Raw genomic sequence first — 27,260 nt, 5'->3', positions numbered from 1 at the left:
TGCCCAGTGTGATCACCTGGAGTGGGCTGATCCCCTTCGTGACAGATGTGCCCAGTGTGAGCACCTGGAGTGGGCTGAGTGGTCTCCCTTGGAACTTGTGCCATGACTGCTTCTGTCTTTGGCAGGATGGTCACTCAGCAGCAGCTGTGGCCAGAGCAACCTGTATGAAGGAAAGTCCACAAAGAGCCTCTGTCTTGTTTCCGTGGCCACTTTGTACCTAGACTTAATGAACAAGCACTGGGCGGTTGGGGAAGAGGCTGACTACCATTTATGAGAACATTCTCTTCAGGAGATGGACGCTGTCTTCTCGGTATTCTACTTCTTTCCAAGTCCTAGACTAGCTGGCCAATCTATCAGCCACTGCACATGAGCCACTGTAGGCCCATGTCACAGGCCATTTTTCCTTCCACACAACATGGACCAACAGGTGGCTTGTCTGAAGTTCCGTCTTTGGGAAGATCTCCAAATACTGTTTTCTAGAGTTTCTAGGGTTTCCCCTGAGTGGTTGTCCACTTTAGGCTGGTGCTGGAATATTGTGTTTTTTTCTCTTCATTTTATGTTCATGGGGAATACCCATGAGATCACAGAACAGTGGCAGGCCTGGCAACAAAGCAGTAGGGGCAGGTCCTGTGGAATCTGACACACACAGAGGCGTTTTATTAGGCCTTCTGGAACCACTCAGACCTTTCTAGTTTGTACCCCTTACATGTCATAATGAGATGCTTCTGAACACATCCAATTTTTTTGATTGGGTGGTTCATATAACAGAGTACATCATGAGGAATGCTGGGCTGGAAGAAGCACAACCTGGAATCAAGATTGCCAGGAGAAATATCAATAAACTCAGATATGTAGATGACACTACCCTTATGGCAGAAAGTGAAGAGGACCTCAAAAGCCTCTTGATGAAAGTGAAAGAGGAGAGTGAAAAGGTTGGCTTGAAGCTCAACATTCAGAAAACAAAGATCATGGCATCTGGTCGCATCACTTCATGGGAAATAGATGGAAAAACAGTGGAAACAGTGTCAGATTTTATTTTTTTGGGCTCCAAAATCACTGCGGATGCTGATTGCAGCCATGAAATTAAAAGACACTTACTCCTTGGAAGGAAAGTTATGACCAACCTAGATAGCATATTAAAAAGCATAGACATTACTTTGCCAACAAAGGTCCGTCTAGTCAAGGCTATGGTTTTTCCCGTGGTCATGTGTGGATGTGAGAGTTGGACTGTGAAGAAAGCTGATCGCCGAAGAATTGATGCCTTTGAACTGTGGTGTTGGAGAAGACTCTTGAGAGTCCCTTGGACTGCAAGGAGATCCAACCAGTCCATTCTAAAGGAGATCAATCCTGGGTGTTCATTGGAAGGACTGATGCTAAAGCTGAAACTGCAATACTTTGGCCACCTCATGCGACGCGCTGACTCACTGGAAAAGACTTTGATGCTGGGAAAGGTTGGGGGCGGGAGGAAAAGGGGACGACCGAGAATGAGATGGCTGGATGGCATCACCGACTCTGTGGACATGAGTTTGAGTGAACTCCGGGAGTTGGTGATGGACAGGGAGGCCTGGTGTGCTGTGATTCATGGGGTCGCGGAGAGTTGGACACGACTGAGCGACTGAACTGAACTGAACTGATAACACCCAGTTCCTAATGGGCAGTTTAGTAAAATTATTTCACAAAGCAGGTTACGGTTTTAATTAGATTTCTCATTCATCAGTATTCCTTGTATACATTGTCTTCTCTTGTCTCGGGGTCACTGTTCTGGTTTGATTTTCATGTTCATGAGACTATTCTTGAGTTATTTCCTTAGAAAGGACATGTTTATGGTAGACTGTATGAGAAATGCATTAGAAGTATGGTTATCTTTGGCAAATAGCTTGGTCTTTCTTTCTGGAAGCTCCTAAGATTTTCTTTTGATAATCACAGTTCAAAAATTTTACAGGAAACGTCATATTTATGACTTTAAAAAATTAACTCTGCTTGGTACTTAGGTTGACATTTTCAGTCAGAAAATTCAAGTCTTTTTTCAGATAAGGGAAATTTTCATGTATTATATCTTATTACCTTCTCTACTGTTCCTTTGTTTCATTTTGAAACTATTATTATTCAGTCTTTTTTTCTCCATGCTTATTTTCTTGTCATGAATATGTGTTTGTTGTGTTATTTGTTTATATATTTACTTAACAAACATTTTGAGCACCTCCTCTGTGCCCAAATTCAGGCAATTGGGTTATATCATGAGTAACACAAAGAACCCTGCTTGCAAGGAGCTTGCATTTTAGTGAGAAGAGACAGATGACAAAGAAGTAAATTCCATAATGTATTTGAAGATGATGAATACTAAAGAGGAAAGAGACAAGTAGGGTAGGGCAGGGAGAGTTGGGAGTGGTATTAATAATATAGGGATGATCTGCAATTTTAAATGGGTTGTTCAGGGTAGGCCTCTTGAGAAGGTGAGAATTAGTAAAACAAGATGAGGGATTGAGCCTTGCAGGACCTGGGGAAGAACATTCTAGGAGGCAGCCAGTGCAAAGGCCCTGAGAAGGGCGTGTACCTTGTGTGTTGGATAAGAGCAAGAATGCTGGTATGACTGGTACAGAGAGGATATGGAGGTTCTGATGGATAACAAAACCTATAGGGTCATGTAGACCACAGTAAAGACTTTGGGTTTACTCTGGCTAAGATGGGAAGCCATTGTAGGGTACTGAGACAGAAGAATAACTTGATCTGACTTATTATAAAAGGGGGAGAGGGTCGGGGGAAGGATGGAATAGAGGGTTGGAGTTAGCAGATATAAGTTATTATATGTAAAATGGATAAGCAATAAGGTCTTACTGTATAGCACAGAGAACTATATTCAATATCCTGTGATAAACAATAATGGAAAAGACTATGAAAAACAATGTATATGTATATAACTGAGTCACTTTGCTGTACAGCAGAAATTTATACAACATCGTAAATCAACTATACTTCAATAAGATAAACATTTTTTAGTATAGTTTTATAAAAAAATAAAAAGATCTCTCTGGCTAATCTGATAGGCATAGATTGTACAGGTATCAATTATATAGGAATAGATTGTAGAGGTAGAAGTGGGAGAACTAATTGGCAGTGATTCTTTAACAACAAGTGTGCTAGTGGCTGGGATCAGGGTAGTAGCAGTGGAGTTTGGTAGCAGTGGACTATGATGGCTAGCAGAGTTTCCACTAGCTGAAATGAGGAATGCTATGCGAGTAAAATCAATAATTTGGCTTGGGGTATGCTAAGTTTGAGAAGTCTAATGTTTCAAGTGGAGATATTGGGTAGGTAGTTGGATATTTGAGTCTAGAGTCCAGGAGACAAATTTGGCAAAATCTATAAATTTGGGAGTAACTGGCATATGTCGTTAGGTAGTTAAAGGTATAAAACTGGATGAGGTAACTGTATTGGTCAGAATAGATGAGGCTTCTGCCTTGGTAACAAATATCTCCCAAATATAAGCAATTGATACACAGATGTTTGCTCAATGATATGAAGCTTGATGCAGGTCTGGGCTCATTTCCAGGACATCTGTCTTTTATAGAGTGACTCAGCGAACAGGCTGCTTTGGTTTTTTGGTCCCACACATCAACATGAGGAATTCTCTAAATAGCTATAGTAGGAGAAAAGACAGCTGGAAAATTTTATGCCAGGCTTTGCTGGGAAGTGACCTGTCTCTTCTACTCAGTCTGTTGGCCAGAACTAGTCACATGTGGTCTTCTAGTTGCTGGGAAGGAGTGGGAGGAGATGTGGATGTCATCAGGGAAGCCAGGTAGTTAGAGGGGAAAAGAAGGTCATGGAGGGGAGGAGGAGCTAGCAAAGGAGACAGAGAAGAAATGTTCAGGAGGTGCAAGGAATTCCAGGAGATGGTAGCCTGGAGCCCAAGGATGAAAATGTTACAAGGATGGGAAGGTGGCCATGCTGGGACAGTGAGATGAGGACAGGCCATGGGATCTATATGGAAATGATCTGTAATCTCGAGGAGAGCAATTTATTACCGTCACATGTAAAAGCCTGATTGAAGTGAGTTAAAGAGACGTGCTGGATGGAGAAGAATTTGAGACAAGTGTAGACAAGAAATGGGACAGATGTCGGCAGGAGAAGTAAGTTTGAGCCTAGGGTGTTTTGAGGACTTCCCTGGCAGTCCAGTGGTTAAGACTGCGTGCTTCTACTGCAGGGGGCATGTGTTGGATCCCAAGCTGGGGGACTGTGTTTCCAAAAAAACAAACAAACAAACTGCAGTTGTATTTTTAAAAAAATTTATTTTAATTGGAGGATACTTGGTTTACAATATTCCATTGGTTTCGGCCGTATACCAACATGAATCAGCCATAGGTATATGTCTGTCCCCTCTCTCTTGAACCTTTGTTCAACCTCCCACCTGATCCCACCCCTGTAGGTTGTCACAGAGCACCAGATTTGAACCCCCGGATGACACAGCAAATTTCCACTATCTAATTTTACATATGGTGAAAGTGGAATTTGCTCAGTTCTGTCTGATTCTTTGCAACCACATGGACTGTACAGTCCTTGGAATTCTCCAGGCCAGAATACTGGAGTGGGCAGCTTTTCCCTTCTCTAGGGGATCTTGCCAACCCAGGGATTGAACCCAAGTCTCCCGCATTGCAGGCAGATTCTTTACCAGCTGAGCCACAAGGGAAGCCCAAGAATACTGGAGTGGGTAGCCGATCCCTTCTCCAGCAGATCTTCCCAACCCAGGAATCAACCCACGGTCTCCTACACTGCAGGCGGATTCTTTACCAACTTAGCTATCAGGGAAGCCTCTCACATGCAGTAATGTATATGCTTCAACGCTACTGTCTCAGTTGCTCCCACCCTCCCCTTCCCCGCTGTGTCCACAAGGCTTTTCTCTATGTTTGTAAGACTAGGGTGTTTTTGCTTGTTCTTTTCAGCTGGGACAGGTAACAGCATTGTTATGTACAGTTGGAGAAGATCCAGTAGAATGCAAGAATGCAGACTGATGATGTAGCAGACAGAGAGCAATGTTGTTGGAGCAGGACCCTTGCATCGGTTAGGAGGGACTGGCTGTGGTGGCAGCTTGGACAATCCATCTTAGGTTGTGGGTGGAAGGTAGAACAGGTGCACAGACTCTGGTGGAAGAGGGCTGACAAAGGCAGAATATTGAGGGTTTGCGGTGAGAGAAGAAAGTGGGAAACAGCCTCTGGAGACGGGAGTGGACAGATGAAGGAAGCACAGCATGGCCTGGGCAGCACAAACTGCCTCTTGAGGGTCACAGTCAGGGACTGGAGTGAAGCCCACCCATGCGACTTGTGATTTTTGCAGCTGTCTTCTGCTGGAGATTTGCATTTCACGTGGTTAAGGTTTCATTAAGAGAGTTCAAGGAAGTTAGGGGCAGGAGTCTGGGGTGTGTGCACGGGAGTGATAATTATGTAATGCTAAAGCGTCCATTTTGTTTCTCATTCCCTCTACTGAATTTTTATAATTTGAATTTATATATATATATGTTCTGTATGTATATAGAATAAAAACTATTAAAAATAAAATACACAAATGTATAAAATGTAAAAATAAATAAGTTAAAATTATAACAAAAATCTAAAAAATAATTGTAATGAGAACTCTTAAGGAGAGTCAGGAAGATATTACTAAGAAACAACAAGACAAAACAAAGACTTTGGGCTGTATCTGTACCAAATCTGCATCTAACTCCTCTCTCCCTGTCTTCCTGTATAGACATGCCTCCTGTGGGCTCTCACTACAGTGTCTCTGGTGTCACCCTCACTGCTGTTTTTGTCTCCTTTCTGAAGCCTGCCTCTGCTGGGGCCGCCGCCTCTGATGGCTGGCCTCTGTCCCCTTCCCTCAAGCCACCAGGTCCTTTGAATTAGTGCTCTCACTGTGGTCCTGGGCCAGGGCGTTAGTGTCACTCGGGAGCTCTGTGGGAATGCACGTGCTCAGGTTCTGCTGGAGACCCCCTGAATCAAATATCTGGGGGCAGGGCCCAGGAGCATGTATGTTTACTAGCTCCTCAGGGATTCTGTTGAGAACTGCTGCTTACATCCCTGTGGCCTTTGCTGTCCTACTCATGTGAGGGATGTGGGCCCCTCCAAACCTGTGCTGGTAAGATCTGGGCGCTCTTGCCCAACCACACTGGGGAGTTGGCATGAGGCATGAGAGCAAGTCCTTCCTTCCCTGGGGGTGTGGGGACAAGAAAATGGTGAGCGAGCTGGCCAACAGAGGTTTGGATTCCCATTTCTCTACTTCTCCATCCTTATGTTTTGGGTTGAATCAGCACCCAGCCAGCCCTGTGCATATTAATTACCATTCTTACCTCACTGTGGTCCTTGTAGGCTTTCTCGGGTCTCTTCCTGGCTCAGGGAGGAAGGGAGGACACTAAGATCTTGGACCCAGAGAGAACACAAAGACAGCCAAGTTTCTAAATGGATTAACTTACAACCAAAGGAAGACTAATATGAAAATCATGATATTTCTTATTTGCTTAGGCAAATCCCCAAAGACTCATCCAGACATTTTTTCTGCATGAAGAACTGAATGGGGAAGATTGCAGGTTGATGTAGGAGCTGAGAGATGAGTCCACTGGCTGGGAGCCTGGCAGGACTGTGGGTGGGCTGTGTGTGAGCATGGAAAGCCTGCTGACTGCAGGGTACCAGCACCTCAGCACATCAGGACTTGCGGCAGGGAGTTCAGGTGAACAGCCTGGATCTCTTGAGGGAGAACCTCAGGGACTTTCTCAGCAGTGACGCAAACACGAAGAGTGCCTCCCCTCCCAGCAGGTGGCCGTGGCTGGGGTTGGGCTTCCGTGGAAGCACAGATGCTCGTCCATCACGTGCTGTCTGGGAGGATGCTGGTGGAGCTGACGCCAGATGTCAGTCTTGCAGCCAGGGATCCACCCAAGAAAAGGGGGCCATGGTGGGATGAATCTGCCTGAAGTGTCTGAGGGACCAAGGATGGGACCGAGTTTTCCTTCAGGAGGCTAGAAGAAATTGTACAGAGACTGGAATCAGAAATTCAGATTGGAAAATTCCCTGGTGGTTCAGTGGTTAAGAAATGCGCTTTCACTGCTGTGGGCCCAGGTTTGATCCCTGGTTGGGAGATCCCACAACCCATGCAATGTGGAAAAAAAAAAAAAAATTCAGACTGCATTACGAAAAATACCTAGGTTTTGAACATGTGATTTTGAGGCTGAAAATTTGTATTTGTTACATTTATACTTGAATGTGAAAATATGCACAGTGCCTGGCATACAATTGGTGCCCAGTAGGTTCTAGTTAATATCTTTTCAATTATTCATGTAGCCTACATACGTGCCCACACACCAGTGGAAAGAGTAACGGAACAGAGAAAATGCCCAGGTGATGCTGTCATACTATTTTCATTTGGAAATTTGTTTGCCTTTTAACATGCTGCTGCTGCTGCTAAATCGCTTCAGTCGTGTCCGACTCTGTGCGACCCCATAGACGGCAGCCCACCAGGCTCCCCCATCCCTGGGATTCTCCAGGCAAGAACATTGGAGTGGGTTGCCATTTCCTTCTCCAATGCATGAAAGTGAAAAGTGAAGTGAAGTTGCTCAGTCGTGTCCAACTCTTAGCGACCTCATGGACTGCAGCCCACCAGGCTCCTCCATCCATGGGATTTTCCAGGCAAGAGTACTGGAGTGGGGTGCCATTGCCTTCGCCTTTTAACATATTTTGGATCATATCATATAGATGATTTTTACAGCTTAGAAGCAATCATTAGTACAGGTGATTAAATTCCAAGTTGATCAGAAGACCCAGGTCTGAATCCTAGGTCTCCCACTCACTAGGTGTGGAACCTTGAGCAAGTACTTTACCTCCAAGAGTCTTCCTTGTCAATGAAGATAATGCCTGATTCACGAAGCTGGTGGACACCAATGAATGTCTCCTGAGGGCTTACACCTTCCTGGAGCTGTGCTAGGCAGTTTAATAGGTGTTTTTACAATGTTGAGCAACTAGTCCAGGGCTAGGTGCATATGCCAAAGACAGTGAAAGGGCAACTGTTCTCTCCTGTTCTCATACCACACACACAACACATGCACACACACAAACACACGGCATGGGCACCGCAGCAGCACACACTGCAGGCACACATTCCACACACACACTCACCATACACACGGTGCATTCACAGACACAGACACCCACACGCACACATGTCACACACACACCTGGACATATAATACATGCACAACACACACACACAACACATGCACACACACAAACACACAGCATGGGCACTGCAGCAGCACACACTGCAGGCACACATTCCACACACACACTCACCATACACACGGTGCATTCACAGACACAGATGCCACACACACGCATGTCACACACACACCTAGATGCACAATCCATGCACAACACACAAACACAACACGTGCACAACACACACAACACATGCACACACACAAACACACAGCATGGGCACTGCAGCAGCACACACTGCAGGCACACATTCCACACACACACTCACCATACACACGGTGCATTCACAGACACAGATGCCACACACACGCATGTCACACACACACCTAGATGCACAATCCATGCACAACACACAAACACAACACGTGCACAACACACACAACACATGCACACACACAAACACACAGCATGGGCACTGCAGCAGCACACACTGCAGGCACACATTCCACACACACACTCACCATACACATGGTGCATTCACAGACACAGACGCCACACACCTGCATGTCACACACACACCTAGACGTACAATCCATGCACAACACACGCACGCAATATATGCACACATGCCACAACCTCACAGGTACCACATACCACCCACACCCACACTTGTGTCACCTGCAAGCTCAGTACACTGCATCACACACATGACCTATCTGAACACATACCTGCACACACACTCCACACACTGAATGCATACACGTGTGATAACCAGTACTTGCAATAACTAGAGATACCACCAGGTGTCATCGGGACACTTTTATTTGGGCATTTTTACTTGTCTATATAGTAGTTCTCCAAGTGTTCAGTTCAGTTCAGTTCAGTCGCTCAGTCGTGTCCGACTCTTTGCGACTCCATGAATCAACACGCCAGGCCTCCCTGTCCATCACCAACTCCCAGAGTTCACTCAGACTCACGTCCATTGAATCGGTGATGCCATCCAGCCATCTCATTCTCTGTCGTCCCCTTCTCCTCCTGCTCCCAAGCCCTCCCAGCATCAGGGTCTTTTCCAGTGAGTCAGCTCTTCGCATGAGGTGGCCAAGTATTGGAATTTCAGCTTCAGCATCAGTCCTTCCAATGAACACCCAGGCCTTATAGGATGGACTGGTTGGATCTTCTTGCAGTCCAAGGAACTCGCAAGAGCCTTCTCCAGTACCACAGTTCAAAAGCATCAATTCTTTGGCGCTCAGCTTTCTTCACAATCCAACTCTCACATCCATACATGACCACTGGAAAAACCATAGTCTTGACTAGACGGACCTTTGTTGGCAAAGTAACGTCTCTGCTTTTTACAGAGCAGACAGCACGGTGCAGACAGGCCTAGGCTCATGAGCTCTCTCCTGCAGAGCAGACGTGATGGAACAGCCGTGTGGAGGTTGCCTGGAGGTTCCCTGGGAGTGTGGGAGCCCTCCCTGGGCGCGGAGCCCCAAGGGCCATTGCCACTGCCAAATGACCTCCCAGACAGAGCTTCCCTGTCGGGGGTGACTCTCAGTCTGCAGGCGGCTGGGGATGCTAGTGTCCTTGGAGGCAGGAAAGGCAGCCCCAGAGAGAGGGTTTTCAGGCCTCTAGCATGCAGCCAGTGTGTGGCTCCTAAGATGCCAGGTTGTGTGCAGGTATGTGTTCACATAGGTCATGTGTGATGCAGTGTACTGAGCATGCAAGTGACACAGTGTGGGTGTGGATGGTGTGTGGTACATGTGAGGTTGTGGCATGTATTGCGTGTGTGTGTTCTGCATGGATTGTATGTCTATGTATGTGTGTGACATGTGTGTGTGTGGTGTCTGTGTATGTGAATACACCGTGTATATGGTAAATATGTGTGTGGAATGTATGCTTGCAGTGTGTACTGCTGCAGCACCCAGGCTATCTAGGTTGGTCATAACTTTCCTTCCAAGGAGTAAGCGTCTCTTGGCTGCAATCACCATCTGCAGTGATTTTGGAGCCCCCAAAATAAAGTCTGACACTGTTTCCACTGTTTCTCCGTCTACTTGCCATGAAGTGATGGGACCAGATGCCATGATCTTAGTTTTCTAAATATTGAACTTTAACCAAGCTTTTCACTCTCCTCTTTCACTTTCATCAAGAGGCTTTTTAATTCCTCTTCACTTCCTGCCATAAGGGTGGTATCATCTGCATATCTGAGGTTATTGATATTTCTCCCAGCAATCTTGATTCCAGCTTGTGCTTCTTCCAGCCCAGTGTTCCTCATGATGTACTCTGCATATAAGTTAAATAAGCAGGGTGACAATATACAGCCTTGACGTACTCCTTTTCCTACTTGGACCTAGTCTGTTGTTCCATGTACAGTTCTGACTGTTGCTTCCTGACCTGCATACAGCAGGTCAGATGGTCTGGTATTCCCATCTCTTTCAGAATTTTCCAGTTTATTGTGATCCACACAATCAAAGGCTTTGGCATAGTCAATAAAGTAGAAATAGATGTTTTCCTGGAACTCTCTTGCTTTCTCCATGATCCAGCGGATGTTGACAATTTGATCTCTGATTCCTCTGCCTTTTCTGAAACCAGTTTGAACATCTAGAAGTTCACAGTTCACGTATTGCTGAAGCCTGGCTTGGAGAATTTTGAGCATGACTTTACTAGTGTGAGATGAGTGCAATTGTGCAGTAGTTTGAGCATTCTTTGGCATTGCCTGTCTTTGGGATTGGAATGAAAACTGACCTTTTCCAGTCCTGTGGCCACTGCTGAGTTTTCCAAATTTGCTGGCATTTTTAGTGCAACACTTTCACAGCATCATCTTTCAGGATTTGAAATAGCTCAACTGGAATTCCATCACCTCCACTAGCTTTGTTCATAGTGATACTGTTTAAGGCCCACTTGACTTCACATTCCAGGATGTCTGGCTCTAGGTGAGTGATCACACCATTGTGATTATCTGGGCTGTGAAGATCTTTTCTTGTACAGTTCTTCTGTGTATTCTTGCCACCTCTTCTTAATATCTTCTGCTTCTGTTAGGTCCATACCATTTCTGTCCTTTATCCAGCCCATCTTTGTATGAAATGTTCCCTTGGTATCTCTAATTTTCTTGAAGAGATCTCTAGTCTTTCCCATTCTGTTGTTTTCCTCTATTTCTTTGCATTGATCACTGAGGAAGGCTTTCTTATCTCTCCTTGCTCTTCTTTGGAACTCTGCATTCAGGTGCTTATATCTTTCCTTTTCTCCTTTGCTTTTCGCTTCTCTTCTTTTCACAGCTATTTGTAAGGCCTCCTCAGACAGCCATTTTGCTTTTTTGCATTTCTTTTCCATGGGGATGGTCTTGATCCCTGACTCTTGTACAGTGTCACGAACCTCCATCCATAGTTCATCAGGCACTCTGTCTATCAGATCTAGTCCCTTAAATCTATTTCTCACTTCCACTGTATAATCATAAGGGATTTGATTTAGGTCCTGCCTGAATGGTCTAGTGGTTTTCCCTACTTTTTTCAATTTAAGTCTGAATTTGGCAATAAAGAGTTCATGATCTGAGCCACAGTCAGCTTCCAGTCTTGTTTTTGCTAACTGTATAGAGCTTCTCCATCTTTGCCTGCAAAGAATATAATCAATCTGATTTCAGTGTTGACCATCTGGTGATGTCCATGTGTAGAGTCTTCTCTTGTGTTGTTGGAAGAGGGTGTTTGCTATGACCAGTGCGTTCTCTTGGCAAAACTCCATTAGCCTTGCCTTGCTTCATTCCGTGCTCCAAGGCCAAATTTGCCTGTTACTCCAGGTGTTTCTTGACTTCCTACTTTTGCATTCCAGTCCCCTATAATGAAAAGGACATCTTTTTTGGGTGTTAGTTCTAAAAAGTCTTGTAGGTCTTCATAGAACTGTTCAACTTCAGCTTCTTCAGCGTTACTGGTTGGGGTATAGGCTTGGATTACCGTGATATTGAATGGTTTGCCTTGGAAACGAACAGAGATATTTCTATTGTTTGAGATTACATTCAAGTACTGCATTTCGGAATCTTTTGTTGACCATGATGGCTACTCCATTTCTTCTAAGGGATTCCTGCCCACAGTAGTAGATATAATAAATCTGAGTTAAATTCACCCATTCCAGTCCATTGTAGCCAAGACTATTTTCATAATAATACTAAGATGTCATTTGCCTTTTTTTATTCTTTCTCCCAGGAGTATACAGTGGAGTTTTCAGGAGACTACTTGATGTATGACATGGCAACAGATTGAAGGCTGAAGCAGATCTGAGAATCCAGCTGTCATCTGCCAAGCAGACCTTGAAGTGGTTTGTAAATGTAAGACAACATCACTACGTTTTTAGAAGATACAGTTACTTTTCATAAAACTTATTTTATATTAACATGCGCTAGGTTTATTAACGCTATTTTAAAATAAATAAATATCTCAAGATCTCCTCAGTTTCACTATCTAATACAGTTAAAATTGATAGATATAAACTCATATAATAAAAGTTATTTTGGGGGTCTGGAATATAGTTTTTTAAGAGTATCCTGAGGCAAAAACATTTGAAATCACTGTTTTGTATGTAATCACATATCCACAGATACATTTCAAACTTTTTCTTTTTTTTAAAGTCTTTATTGAATTTGTTACAACATTGCTTCTCTGTTATGTTTTGGTTTTTTGGCCTAGAGGCTTGGGGAATCTTAGCTCTTTGACCAGGGATCGAACCCACACTCCCTGCATTGGAAGGCGAAGTCCCAACCACTGCACCACCAGGGAAGTCCCAAGGATTTTCTTCTATTATAAATTTATGAAGAAGCAAAACATTACAGAGAAGAGGAAAATCACTTTTAAAAGTACATATTTCATTTTTTATTGCCAATAAAAAATAAATTCCATATGTATGTATGGCATGGGTGTGCTCAGTTGTGTCCAGCTCTTTGCAGCCCCATGGACTGCAGCCTGCCAGGTCCTCGGCCCATGGGATTTCCCAGGCAAGAATAGTGGAGTAGCTTGCCATTGCTTCCTTCAAGGAATCTTCCTGACCCAGGGATTGAACCCAGGTCTCCAGGGTCTCCTGCATTGCAGGCGGATTCTTTACTGCTGAGCCACTGGTGAAGTCCCTAAATTCCATACATTGTTTCCCAAATGTTATCACTGTTTTGTGACAAGAGAAACAAACATTTTAACAACAAAACTCCCTGAGAGTCACACTCATGACAGTGCCAAAGTAAATCACAAAATTATACAAATTAAGGTCTTATGCAAGACAAATATGAGTTATTTGCTATGCTGGCTGTGTCTTGCCTGTCCATTTGGAGGCCCCTTGGGAAAGTCTGCTCATGGGCAGACACACGGGGTGGGCTGGTTCCAGGGTGTGGCCAAGAGACCAGAGACAATCGCTGTTGATGTCTTGCCGTGTTTCGTCCCAGTGTTTCTGCACGTATTTCTGCACAGTTGAGGTGAAGAAAGCTGATCGCTGAAGAATTGATGCTTTTGAACTGTGGTGCTGGAGAAGACTCTTGAGAGTCCCTTGGACTGCAAGGAGATCCAACCAGTCCATTCTAAAGGAGATCAATCCTGGGTGTTCATTGGAAGGACTGATGCTGAAGCTGAAACTCCAATGCTTTGGCCACCTCATGTGACGAGTTGACTCACTGGAAAAGACTCTGATGCTGGGAAGGATTGGGGGTGGGAGGAGAAGGGGACGACCGAGAATGAGATGGCTGGATGGCATCACTGACTCGATGGACATGAGTCTGAGTGAACTCCGGGAGTTGGTGATGGACAAGGAGGCCTGGCGTGCTATGATTCATGGGGTCGCAAAGAGTTGGACACGACTGAACTGAGGTGTTCTGAGTATAAACTCAGTCCCAGGTTGTGTCAGCCAAGTCCTGATTTGTTGACATTGCTGTGTGTATGTGGCAGCTCGGAGCCTTCACCTGCTCATGCTGCTGCCTGGGAACCCGGGTGGGCCATGCCCCTCACTGTCTTTATAGATCTTACTTCAATGACCCAGCTGCCTCTTAGGTGTCACTTGTGGATTCTGGCTAAGGTGTGTCCCCAAGTGTTTCTACCTTCGAACAGCAGCCCTCAGCCCTCCCACCTGGATCCCTCTTGGCCTCTGGACCGTGGAGGGTGTCTCCCATCCTGTGAGGGGCCATGGCCTTATGGTGCCCTGCTCCTGCTCCTCTGGCCTTTGCTTGCTCTGCCCTCTGAGGTCAGGGACACTGCCGTGACCTGCTGCTCCGCTGACACTGTTTTCAGACTTTATATGGGCCCCAGTGTGTCCACTTCTTTAGTACCTGTAGTAGGGCATCTCCCTTCTATGACAGAGATGAGAAAAGCCTGCACGGTCCACATTCCCGTCTCACAGGGGAAGGACTGCTGGAACTACTGACTTACATAAGACTCTTGGCGTGCCAAGGTGGGAACGGGGTTCATTGAACAGAGCAGCCTGTGAAGCAGGCTCTCCCCTGCCTCCCCAGGGCCCGTGGGACTCCAGGCAGGACTCCCCCGGAGGGTTCAGCACATGCCCTGTTTTTCCCTCTGCTCACTTGCCTTCTTCAGCCTCCTTCCCAAAAAGCAGATATGCTTCAGTGCAACTGTCAGCCCAGTTGAACTTCCTTCCCATGATTCGTCTGGGCCCTCAGAAATATCTAGAGGTGTGCCCAGACCCTGAGCCCATGAAAAGTGTTCCAGAGTCTTCATGAGAGTGCCAAGCTTTGTCTGCCTGGAGCCCGCTGAGTGCTGGGGGCTGTCCAACTCCACAGATGGGCCTTTCTGTCCCTCAGCTTCAGCCGGATATCATCTCCAACTCCACACATATACATTTTAAAACTGAGGTATAGTTCAGTCAAATGCACACACCTTAAGGGTATTTAGATCAATGATTTTTACAAATATTTGCATATCTGTGTGCCCAACACCCCAATCAACTTATAGAACCTTGTTATCATCTTAGAAAAAATCCCGCCTGTCCCTTTCCACTGTCTCCCTCCTGCCCTCATTGTGCTCCCCAGGCAAACACTGTTTTGATTTCTATTCCAAAAGATTAGCCTTTTTTTCTAGTTTTGAACTCCATATTAACAGATCATAAAGTACATACTCTTTAGGATCTCATTTAGCTCAAAACACCATTTTTAAGGTTATTCTTTGTTTTCACTTGTATTAGTGAACCATTCCTTTTTAAAACTGTCAAGTAGTGTTCCACCGTATTGTTGTCACTGTTGTTTAGTTGCTCAGTTGTGTCCGGCTCTTTTGCAACCCCATGGACTGTAGCCCCCAGGCTCTTCTGTCAGTGGAATTTTCCAGGCAAGCATACTGCAGTGGGTTGCCATTTCCTTCTTCAGGGGATCTTCCAACCCAGGGACTGAACCTGCATCTCTTGTGTCTCCTGCATTGGCTGGCAGATTCTTTACCCCTGAACCACCAGGGAAACCCATACCACAATTTACTTATTCATTTTCTTGTTGATGAACATTTGAGTTGTTTTCAGTTTTTCTATTATGAATAAAGTTGCAATAAACATTCTTGTACAAGAATTTCTGTGGACACATGTTTCCTTTCTCTTGGGTCAATATGTAGGGGTGGAATTGCTGGGTCATAAGGTAAGAGAGGGCTTCCCAGGTGGCACTAGTGGTCAATTTATTTCATCAATGTCTTACACTTTTCGAGGCCTTTGACTTCCTTAGATAGGTCTATTCCTAGGTATTCCCAGGGATACAAGGATTTTTCAGTGTCTACAAATCCATTTATATGATACACCACATTAACAAATTGAAGAATAAGAAGCATATAATCTTCAAAATAGATGCAGAAAGACTTTTGACAAAATTTATGATAAAAACTTTCCAGAAAGTGAGCATAGAGGAAACATACCTCAAAATAATAAAGACTACATATAACAAATTCACAGCTGACATTATACCCAATCTGAGATGCAATGTGTACGTGCTAAATCACTTCAGTGTCCTACCCTGCTAAATCACTGAAGTGTCCTATGAACTATTGGCCCACCAGGCTCCTCTGTCCATGGGATTCTCCAGGCAAAAATACTGGAGTGGGTTGCCACGCCCTCCTCTAGAGGATCTTCCCCACCCAGGGATTGAACACGCATCTTTTATGTCTCCTGCATTGGCAGGCAGGTTCTTTACCACTAGCACCACCTGCTGCTGCTGCTGCTGCTAAGTCACTTCAGTCGTGTCCGACTCTGTGTGACCCCATAGACGGAAGCCCACCAGGCTCCCCTGTCCCTGGGATTCTCCAGGCATTAACACTGGAGTGGGTTGCCATTTCCTTCTCCAATGTGTGAAAGTGAAAAGTGAAAGTGAAGTCGCTCAGTCGTGTCCGACCCCCAACGACCCCATGGACTGCAGCCTACCAGGCTCCTTCATCAGTGAATTTGGTAAACAATAAATAAAATTAGTAAACAAATTTGGTGCATTTCTATACAATAACAATGAACTATCAGAAACAGAAATGATAGAAACAACCTCGTTTACCATTGCATCAAAAAGAATATAATTATTGTGTGTTTTAAAATGGCTGCATAATATTCCAGAGTGTGAATGAATTGCATACTTTCTTGGCTGTTTTAGGCGGTATAGCATGGAAGTTAGAACCACGGGCCCTGGAACCAGCAGTCCAGATTTGAAGGGAAAGTGCTGGACTGCTGGTTCCAGGGCCCATGGTCCTAACCTCCATGTTATACTGTCTACAGCAGAAACTAACAACTATACTCCAATTAAAAGAAAAACAAAGTGCATGTGGAAACCTTAGTGGGATAATTGCAGTAAATGCTTCTGTTTTCTTTTGTTATAAACCACATTACTATCTTGCACAAAGGTTTTTTCCTTATTTAAGATTACATTTTTTGGATCAATATTCAGAAGTGAAATTACTGGGTCAGTAGATGTGAGCATTTTTAAGAATCTTAACATCTATGCCCAAATTGCTTTCTAAAAGGATCCATTTACCCTCCCACCAGCAGCATATGAGAGTGTCCTTGTCACCACAGTGTTCCTGAGAAGTGGTGACTTTTTACTATAGTGGAATGTTCTTTCTACAATGGGAGAAGTCATGTCAATAGGCAGTGACTCAGAAGTCACTCCTCGCTCCTGCTGCAGTAACACCCGACACATACCCAGTATTAGGTACTGCCACAGTTATGCTGCATAACAGAACACCCTTATATGTCAATGACATACAGTAATACCAATTTATTTTTAATCATGAGTCTGTGGGCATCCCAGGTGGTAAAGAACCCTCCTACCAATGCAGGAGACCTAAGAGATGTGGGTTTGATCCCTGGGTCAGGAAGATCCCCTGGAAGAGGGCATGGCAACCCACTCCAGTATTCTTGCCTGGAGAATTCCATGGATGGAGAATCCTGGTGAGTTACAGTCCATAGGGTTGCAAAGAGTTGGACATGACTGAAATGACTTAGCACCTGCTGTATATGACCTTAGGCACCATGAGTTTGCAAGTTGCCTGGTGTGGCTCTGTTTCATGCTTTTTGGGACTCTTACTGTGAAGAAAGCTGATCGCCAAAGAATTGATGCTTTTGAACTGTGGTGCTGGAGAAGACTCTTGAGAGTCCCTTGGACTGCAAGGAGATCCAACCAGTCCATTCTAAAGGAGATCAGTCCTGGGTGTTCACTGGAAGAACTGATGCTAAAGCTGAAGCTCCAATACTTTGGCCACCTCATGCGACGAGTTGACTCGCTGGAAAAGACTCTGATGCTGGGGAGGATTGGGGGTGGGAGGAGAAGGGGACGACAGAGAGTGAGATGGCTGGATGTCATCACCGACTCGATGGACATGAGTCTGAGTGAACTCCGGGAGTTGGTGATGGACAGGGAGGCCTGGCGTGCTGTGATTCATGGGGTTGCAATGAGTCGGACACGACCGAGCAATTGAACTGAACTGAACCCTCTTCCTGGCACTAGCAGGGTCGTGTTCATCTCTGGGTGGTGGCAGGGGTCTGAGAGAGGGCACTCTTGACTACTCAAACATATTTCAGAGTTTTCTTGTGTCATAGCTGCTAATATATCATTGAGTGAACCCAATGTCAATGGGAAAGCCCAAAAGGGTGGGACAGTGCCTCCCACATGGAGACTGTGACAGTCTGTGTGGGTGCAGGGAGAGCAGAAGAACTGGGGAAATAGTTTACCACACCTTGCACCCTGTTGTTATAAGTTAAAAGAAGCTTCTTTATCAGGTTTAAAGGGAGAAAGGAGAGGTTTCTTTTAAGCTTAATATGCTGATATATTAATAATGTATATGTTAGTGATTTTAGAAATGTTTCATGCTCAGCAACTCAACACTCTTCAGGATACAACTTTTCCTGTACAGTTCCTGATCATATATGATTTCTCTACCATCTCAGGTAGCTCTCCACCTAGTATGATCTGATTTACTGAAAAGTATATGTGGCAATTTAAATCAGTATCTTAGTTGTCCTCCTCAGCTTGCTTCTGGCCTTGAGTTAATTCAATGACAAACTTTATAAACACATTCACTAGCTCAAAAAAAGCAAAACTGGTTTACTAGTCCAATTATTTAGTGAATCTGAGCAATTTATTAAAAATGCATATTTGAGTTATTTTTATAGAATATGGCAGTTATAATAGGATGTTTTGTTAAAAAAGATCTGTTCTTACAATCAGACAGTATATACACTTTGAGAATAATTTCATTTCTTTCTCTCCTAGCTGCTCCCATTAACCCCACAACCAGTTCCTTACCACAGTGAGCTCACTGAGATTTTAATTCCATATTGAAATTTAACTTTTTGTTAAAACTAGTGCACCAACTCTAAGTTTTTACTTTACCTCTTCCTCCATTATTTATTGGGTTCTATATCTTCCATTTTCTTTGATTCTTTGGGGCAAATTTTACATGGTATGAACTGACACATGAAAGAAGATGTTTTATTTAGCATCCCCACTTGAATGCTAGTTTGGCTGGGTATTAGATTCTAGGTTAAAAATGCTTTTTCCTTCAGATTATTAGAAAAATTGTCCTGTGATCTTCTAGCATTCAGGGTAATGGAGATGTCTGATGTCAAACTGCATTCAATGTGAAAGTGCTGCACTCAATATGCAAGCAAATTTTAAAAACTCAGCAGTGGCCACAGGACTGGAAAAAGGTCAGTTTTCATTCCAGTCCCAAAGAAAGGCAATGTGAAAGAATGCTCAAACTATTGCACAGTTGCACTCATCTCACATGCTAGCAAAGTAATGCTCAAAATTCTCCAAGCCAGGCTTCAACAATACGTGAACCATGAACTTCCAGATGTTCAAGCTGGATTTAGAAAAGGCAGAGGAGCCAGAGATCAAATTGCCAACATCCAATGGATCATCGAAAAAGCAAGAGAGTTCCAGAAAAACATCTATTTCTACTTTATTGACTATGCCAAAGCCTTTGACTATACCAAAGCCTTTGACTGTGTAGATCACAATAAACTGTGGAAAATTCTGAAAGAGATAGGAATACCAGACCACCTGACCAGTCCCTTATGAAACCTGTATGCAGGTCAGGAAGCAACAGTTAGAACTGGACATGGAACAACAGACTGGTTCCAAATGGGAAAAGGAGTACGTCAAGGCTGTATATTGTCACCCTGCTTATTTAACTTATATGCAGACATCATGAGGAACGCTGGGCTGCAGGAAGCACAAGCTGAAATCAAGATTTCCGGGAGAAATATCAAAACCTCAGATATGCAGATGATACCACCCTTGTGGCAGAAAGTGAAGAGGAACTAAAAAGCCTCTTGATGAAAGTGAAAGAGGAGAGTGAAAAAGTTGGCTTGAAGCTCAACATTCAGAAAACAAAGATCATGGCATCTGATCCCATCACTTCATAGCAAATAGATGAAGAAACAGTGGAAACAGTTACAGACTTTGTTTTCTTGGGCTCCAAAGTCACTGCAGATGGTGACTGCAACCATGGAATAAAAAAACGCTTACTTCTTGGAAGGAAAGTTATGACCAACCTAGACAGCATGTTAAAAAGCAGCGACATTACTTTGCCAACAAAGGTCTGTCTCATCAAGGCTGTGGTTTTCCCATTAGTTACGTATGGATGTGACAGTTGGACTGTGAAGAAAGTTGATCACTGAAGAACTGATGCTTTTGAACTGTGGTGTTTGAGAAGACTCTTGAGATTCCCTTGGACTGCAAGGAGATCCAACCAGTCCATCCTAAAGGAAATCAGTCCTGGGTGTTCATTGGAAGGACTGATGCTGAAGCTGAAACTCCAATACTTTGGCCACCTCATGCGACGAGTTGACTCACTGGAAAAGACCCTGATGCTGGGAAAGATCGAAGGCAGGAGAAGGGGACGACAGAGAAAGAGATGGTTGGATGGCATCACCAACTCAATGGACATGAGTTTGGGTGAACTCTGCGAGTTGGTGATGGACAGGGAGGCCTGGCATGCTGTGATCCATGGGGTTGGAAAGAGCTGGACACGACTGAACGACTGAAGTGAACTGATGTCAAGCTAATTTTCATTGTATTGGGATAACTTATTTTCTCTCTTTTGAAGCTAGTAGGACTTTCCTTTTGCTCTTGGTGTTCCAAGATTTTACCAGAATATGTCTAGATTTTTGAAATTCAGTTTTATTTTTCATTTCCTCTGCTTAGCACTCAATGAACCCTGTTAGTCTGAAGACTAGTATCTTTCTTCAGCTGTGGGATTGCCACCCACCATCCCATTAATTCTGTGGGTATTTCTTCATTTTCCGTTTACCTGTTCTTTCCTCGGGGCTCCTGTTACACACACACTGGAACTTCTGGGTCTACCCTCCATATCTCATGACTCATAGTTTCCACTTCTTTGTCCTTCTAACTTAGCTTTAGGGGAATTCCTTGTTTTGATCTTCATGTCACTAGTTTCCCTGACCTGTGTTGTTCTGATAACGCCTTGTTTTTGAAGTTAATCTTCAGTTCTTGCTATATATTTGCAATTAATTTTTAATGGGTAAAATATCCCCTCATCTCTCTAAAAATGGAAATTCTAGTTACTATAATTTTTTTAAAGAAATAGTTTAATTTATTCATTTATGACTGTGCTGGGTCTTCGTTGCTGTGGGGGCTTTTCTCTGGTTGTGGAGAGTGGGGGCTACTCTTTCCTCCTTGCATGTGCAGGCTTCTTATTGCGGTGGCTTCTCTTGTTTCCAGGCTCTAGAGCGCAGGCTCAACAGCTGTGGTCCCCGGGCGTGCTTCAGGGCGTGTGGATTCTTCGCAGAGCAGGGGTTGAGCCTGTGCCTCGTGCCTTGGCAGGCGGAGTCTTTACCAGAGAAGCCCTGCGATGTCTGTGTCCTCTATTGATTGGCTGTAGTTCTTCTGTGCTGTGTTTGATTTGATCATGATGTTGATTTTTCTCAAGTGTTTGGAGATTCTTGGTTGCCATTATGTGCTTCTTTCTTTCCTTTCTCCCCGCTCTTGTTTTTTTGCTTCTGTTAATTAAATGAGTCTTTTCTGTCATTTACAGGATTTTGATTAGGAAGGAGGTCAAATGGGGGTGCTTGATCTTCCATCTGGATCTGATCTGCATTTTTAGCAAAGCAACTAAGTTTGGAAGTTTGAAACTAGAGACACTAGGGCTGAGAGATTTCTTAGTGTAAATATATTTCAGCAGAGTTAATGAAAACTTGGAGTGCTTACAAAGTTGGATATATTACATGTGTGACAAATTATATATAAACCAGATTTCATTTCCTGTTTTTTTTTAATCAGCAAAGAAAAATGGCAAGAGACCTAAATCTCCTATATTTTAGCTATACACTTTAAGGGATAATATATATTCGAACATTTTCAGCATTTGCTGTTAGAATGAATAAACCTTTACAGTAAATCCCCCCCGGCCCTCAAGCACAAGTTCTAGCCAGCGATGAGCCCCTCGTTGGCTACCGCCCAGGTTTTGTTCAGAGGGCCTGCCGGCCGCAGGCTGCTGCTGTTAGCAACCGCAGAGCCATCTTTCTCACTTGTCTCTCATCACTATGGTGATTCTCGTTAAATAAAGTGAACAGTCCTGATCGTGTGCACTGGTACCTTATTTCGTGTATTATCTGTGGCTGTCAGTTTCTACCAACAGCCGCCATCTACCCAATAAATACTTGTGAATGCCTGCTATGAGCTTGGACCTAGAGACACAAATAGGGCAAAATGCTTTCCCTCAAGGGAAGAAAATGCAAAATCCGTAGATTTCATGGATCATCCAGCAAGTGTAGCCCAGCTTAATACATTTTTGTGGTTCCTGAATTTTAAAATGTTTTGTTTGCGTAGGTATAATCCTTTAAAAATCATGTCTAATTTCAAACAGGGTTCAAAAATCAAAATGACGTGAAAAGTTATCCCCATTCACACTCTTGCCTCAGCTCCCACTCCTTTAGGTGATAACCTTTTTTTTTAAAATTTTATTAGATTCTTGTTTCTACTAGGATCTCCTTATGTACTATGTATGGATGCATATTTAGATTTTTCTCTTCTTAACAAGGGTGAGTGCAATATATTTACCAATACAGCCTGGAGACTTTTCGTATTGGTTCATAAAGATCTCCCTCATTGTCTTTCACGGCTCCAGGTAGTTGCCTTGGTTGATGTCTCAGTACATTAACGAGTCCCCTACTGAGGGACACTCCAGAAGTTTTCAATCTTTTGTCATTACAATGAGCACCGCAATTAATAATCCTGTGTCTGTCATTTGTATGTATGCAGGAGTATTTGCAGAATTGATTTCCAGAAGTGATACTGGTACATTAAAATGTACTTTCATCTATACTCTTGGTAGGTTTTGCCAGCTGTCCCTTTAGAGCTGCCCCTTTACATCTTTCTCTCTCTAAACAATGTCTGAGAGCACTTCTTTCTCCTGGGTAAGACTATGTCTGATCCTTTCTCGTCTTCTCAGTTAAGTTGCTCGGTCGTGTCCAACTCTTTGCAACACCAGGCTTCCCTGTCCATCACCAACTCCTGGAACTTGCGCTAACTCGTGTCCATTGAGTCGGTGATGCCATCCAACCATCTCATCCTCTGTTGTTCCCTTCAACTCCTGCCTTCAATCTTTCTCAGCGTCAGGGTCTTTTCCAGTGAGTCAGTTCTTCACATCAGGTGGCCAGAGTATTGGAGCTTCAGTTTCAGCATCAGTCCTTCCAATGAATATCCAGGACTGATCTCCGTCAGGATGGACTGGTTGGATCTCCTTGCAGTCCAAGGGACTCTCAAGAGTCTTCTCCAACACCACAGTTCAAAAGCATCAGTTCTTCGGTGCTCAGCTTTCTTTATGGTCCAACTCTCACATCCATACATATGGAAAAGCCATAGCTTTGGACTAGATGGATCTTTGTTGGCAAAGTAATGTCTCTGCTTTTTAATATGCTGTCTAGGTTGGCCATACTTTTTCTTCCAAGGAGCAAACATCTTTTAATTTCATGGCTGCAGTCACTACCTGCAGTGATTTTGGAGCCCAAAAAATAAAGTCTGTCACTGTTTCCACTGTTTCCCCATCTGTTTGCATGAAGTGATGGGACCGGATGGATGCCAAGAGCTTTGTTTTTTGAATGTTGACTTTTAAGCTCACTTTTTTGCTCTCCTCTTTCACTTTCATCAAGACACTCTTTAGTTCCTTTTCACTTTCTGCCATAAAGGTAGTGTCATCTGTATATCTGAGGTTATTGATGGTTTTCTTGGCAATCTTGATTCCAGCTTGTGCTTCATCCAGCCTGGCATTTCGCATGATGTACTCTGCATATAAGTGAAATAAATAGGAAAACAATATACAGCCTTGATGTACTCCTTTCCCAACTTGGAACCAGTCCATTGTTCCATGTCTGGTTCTAACTGTTGCTGCTTCACTTGCATACAGGATTCTCAGGAGGCAGGTAAGGTGATCTGGTATTCCCAGCTCTTTAAGAAATTTCCAGTTTGCTGTGATCCACACAGTCAAAGATTTTAGCATAGTCAGTGAAGCAGAGTAGATGTTTTTCTGGAATTGTCTTGCTTTTTCTATGATCCAAGGGATGTTGGCAATTTGATCTCCAATTCCTCTGTCTTCTCTAAATCCAGTTTGAACATCTGGAATTTCTCAGTTCACGTACTGCTGAAGCTTAGCTTGGAGAATTTTGAGCATTTCTTTGCTAGCATGTGTGATGAGTGCAATTGTGCAATAGTTTGAACATTCTTTGGCATTGCCTGTCTTTGGGATTGGAATGAAAACTGAGCTTTTCCAGTCCTGTGGCCACTGCTGAGTTTTCCAAATTTGCTGGCATATTGAGTACAGCACTTTCACAGCGTCGTCTTTTAGGATTTGAAATAGCTAAGCTGGAATTCCATCACCTCCACTAGCTTTGTTCATAGTGATGCTTCCTAAGGCCTACTTGACTTCACATTACAGGATATCTGCCTCTAGGTGAGTGATCACACCATTATGGTCATCTAGGTCATGAAGATCTTTTTTGTACAGTTCTTCTGTGTATTCTTGTCACCTCTTCTTAATATCTTCTGCTTCTGTTAGGTCCATACAGGAAATTTAAGCAACAAATACATTTTAAAGACACAGAAATGAGGCTAGCTCATGGAAACTCAGTCTAATTTTCTTGAAGAGATCTCTAGTCTTTCCCATTCTATTGTTTTCCTCTATTTCTTTGCATTCATCCCTGGAAAGGCGTTCTTATCTCTCCTGGCTATTCTTTGAAATTCTGCATTCGGATGGGTCTATCTTTTCTTTCTCCTTTGCCTTTAGCGTCTCTTCTTTTCTTGGCTGTTAGTAAGGGTGGATTATGTCCAATCCGTTCTTGTCTTCCAGTACCAAATAATACTTGCAGGTTTTCCCCTTTCCCTCACAGTGTTGTCCTTTTCTTCCAGTGTTGTGCAAGTCTCTTTTAGCAGAAGTTTCTTATAGACGCTTATAAGTAGACAGACTGTTACATTTGCTGTGTGGTGCACCAGATGAAGAATTGTTGAAGGAAACCCAGAATATTTAAGGGATGATGTGGAATGCAGGTGGCTGGGGTCCAGGTTCAAGCTGCTGAGCAGTGTGAGGAAGGCTCAGGGACAGATTGTGGAGAATTTGGGCTGCCAGACACCAAAAGATTTGGATTTTTCCTGCAGGCAACAGGCTGGCATTGAGAGTTTCACAGTAGAGGGAGAAGATGGCCAGAGCCATGTCAAGGCAGATTAATTCCAGTGGCCTCAGGATGGGACGAGACTGGAGATTGCAATTTTTAATTCTTACATGTACCTGCTGTAGCTTGCTATGGTAAGAAATGTGTAATATTGCAAATTACCAATTGTGTGTTACCTCACATGCAGCGGTCTGGGTAGAATTCCTTAGCCAGGAGGGATAATTTCTCCATTAGCTTTCTGACTGGAAGAGGGAAGGGGTCACTTTCCCTTTGGCCCCCCAAGAGTTGTCCTCATCATTGTCATTCAACTCACAGTAACTGAAACACCAGTCCCTTTAAGCTCACAGAGAAGCTGCTGCCTTTGAGCCGAGGTTTCTTATCTACTGTTCTTTTGATATTATTTCCCCGGGAGAGGCGGTCCTGCTGGGGCAATCCCTCCTTCCAGACATAAGAAGGGAGTGTGTCACAACCAGGAAAAGAAGGCATGTTTCCCAAGGTTTCATTCAGCTGTTTTCTACCACCTGTCACCTGCTTGGCGAGGCTGCAAGGGGCAGCGATGCTGTGTGCGGTTTCCATGGCAGTGGGTTCCCGAGGCCTGCAGTGGCCCGCCAGGTTGCTAGTTCGCTCCCACTCTACACGGGCTCAACTGCTTTGCTGTTGGCAGCCGCCCCCTTCGCTCCTCTTAGTTCCTGGAGCTATACAATTTCTTTTGTTACTCCCTTTATGAGTCTGGTCTCTGTGTGAGAGAACCTTAAAGTTCTGAGCTTATAAAAAGTACGACTTTGTCTCTGAGCAATCGAATGGCAGGAATTCAGAATGTGAGGGTGGAAAAGTACTGGGAGATGGACCTCTCTGAAAGGAGGCTGGAACTCTGAGGTGAGGCTGATTCTGAGGCCTGAGCTTCCTGCGAAGTGTGGTGGGAGGACGCATTCCATGGCAGAGAGGGTTCCCCCAAAAGGGCCACGGAATTCTCCTACCAGATGTCATTGGCACACAGGTTGTTAGAATTCAGAGTCTGTTCATCTTTGTTTCATCTGATCTCTTCATTTAATTAGCTTTAGGGAATTTCCTGGCTGTCCGGTGGTTAGGACTCTGCTCTTCCACCGCAGGGGACCTGGGTTTAATCTGCAAAGGTAAAGGTTAAATTTACCTTTAGAAGATTGTATGTGTTGCAGTTACTTGCTGACAGAAATGTCTGCTCAATCATTGTCCGTAACTTTTCACTGAGGACACAGTATCACATGATTACTAGGAATTTGGGGTCACGGAAGGGAAATGAAGGATCTTAAATAGAGAAGGACGTTAAAGTCAGGCGCAAGTTCACACATGCTATTTTAGCAAGTGCTTCTGGTTTTCCTGTCAGCTGTGTTTCCTGATGCTGTGTCTTCAGCCCTGTGGTGTTGGGGACCAGGTGGCGTCACAGGCCCGGGACCCTGTGGTCTCTGCCCATTAAGGTCACCCGGCTCTGAGCTCTGCCTTGAGGGTAAGTCCTGGTGAACTAGGCTTATCTCCAAGTTAACACTTAGAAGAGTTTCATGGCAGGGGTGGAGACAAAGGCTTGAGGCAAGGGACAAGACTCTGGTTTGGGAAATGAAGATGCTTTGGATGGGTTCTATCCAAAACTGTCATGATGGCAACAACAGCAGGGGCAGCTGGGACGTGGAGTTCTTTGAACTGCTTAAGGCTCTGAAAAAGTGGCCCCGAAGTCACATTTTCTTCTAGGACATACTGAAGAATCACTGAGCAGAACATATTTTAGTATTAAGTGCTACTGGAAAACAAAAAAGTTAAACTCAATTTAAGCCCAGAAATGAGTCGAAGCAATTTATTTAGTTTTCTTCAGGAGGAAAATATTCTTTGTCCTAAATCATCTGCAGTTAAGTCATAAACATAGAATGAAATTCCCTTTAGTAACCCCCTAAGCTAATTAAATGCATTTCTTTGGTTCCATATCACGAGCAGCAA

The 27,260-nt window shown here is 44.0% G+C and overlaps 1 long non-coding RNA gene across 2 annotated transcripts in view; it reads left to right on the top strand.

The window, feature by feature from the left end:
• Positions 1 to 13,014, top strand: part of LOC129559460 (uncharacterized) — a 58,435-nt gene extending 45,421 nt beyond the window's left edge. For both annotated transcript variants that reach the window (XR_016038129.1, XR_016038128.1), the window contains 2 exons: positions 12,374 to 12,495; positions 12,854 to 13,014. This is a non-coding gene — a long non-coding RNA (uncharacterized LOC129559460). The remainder of the gene's footprint in view (positions 1 to 12,373; positions 12,496 to 12,853) is intronic.
• The last annotated feature ends 14,246 nt before the right edge of the window (positions 13,015 to 27,260 follow it).

The sequence above is a fragment of the Moschus berezovskii genome, chromosome 8 (assembly GCF_049115385.1).
Source record: "Moschus berezovskii isolate FMDL1 chromosome 8, NW_MosBer_1.0, whole genome shotgun sequence".
In the NCBI taxonomy this organism is placed as follows: Eukaryota; Metazoa; Chordata; class Mammalia; order Artiodactyla; family Moschidae; genus Moschus; species Moschus berezovskii.
Note: the sequence above shows the minus strand (reverse complement) of the source record. Positions and strands in the feature narration are given on the sequence as shown.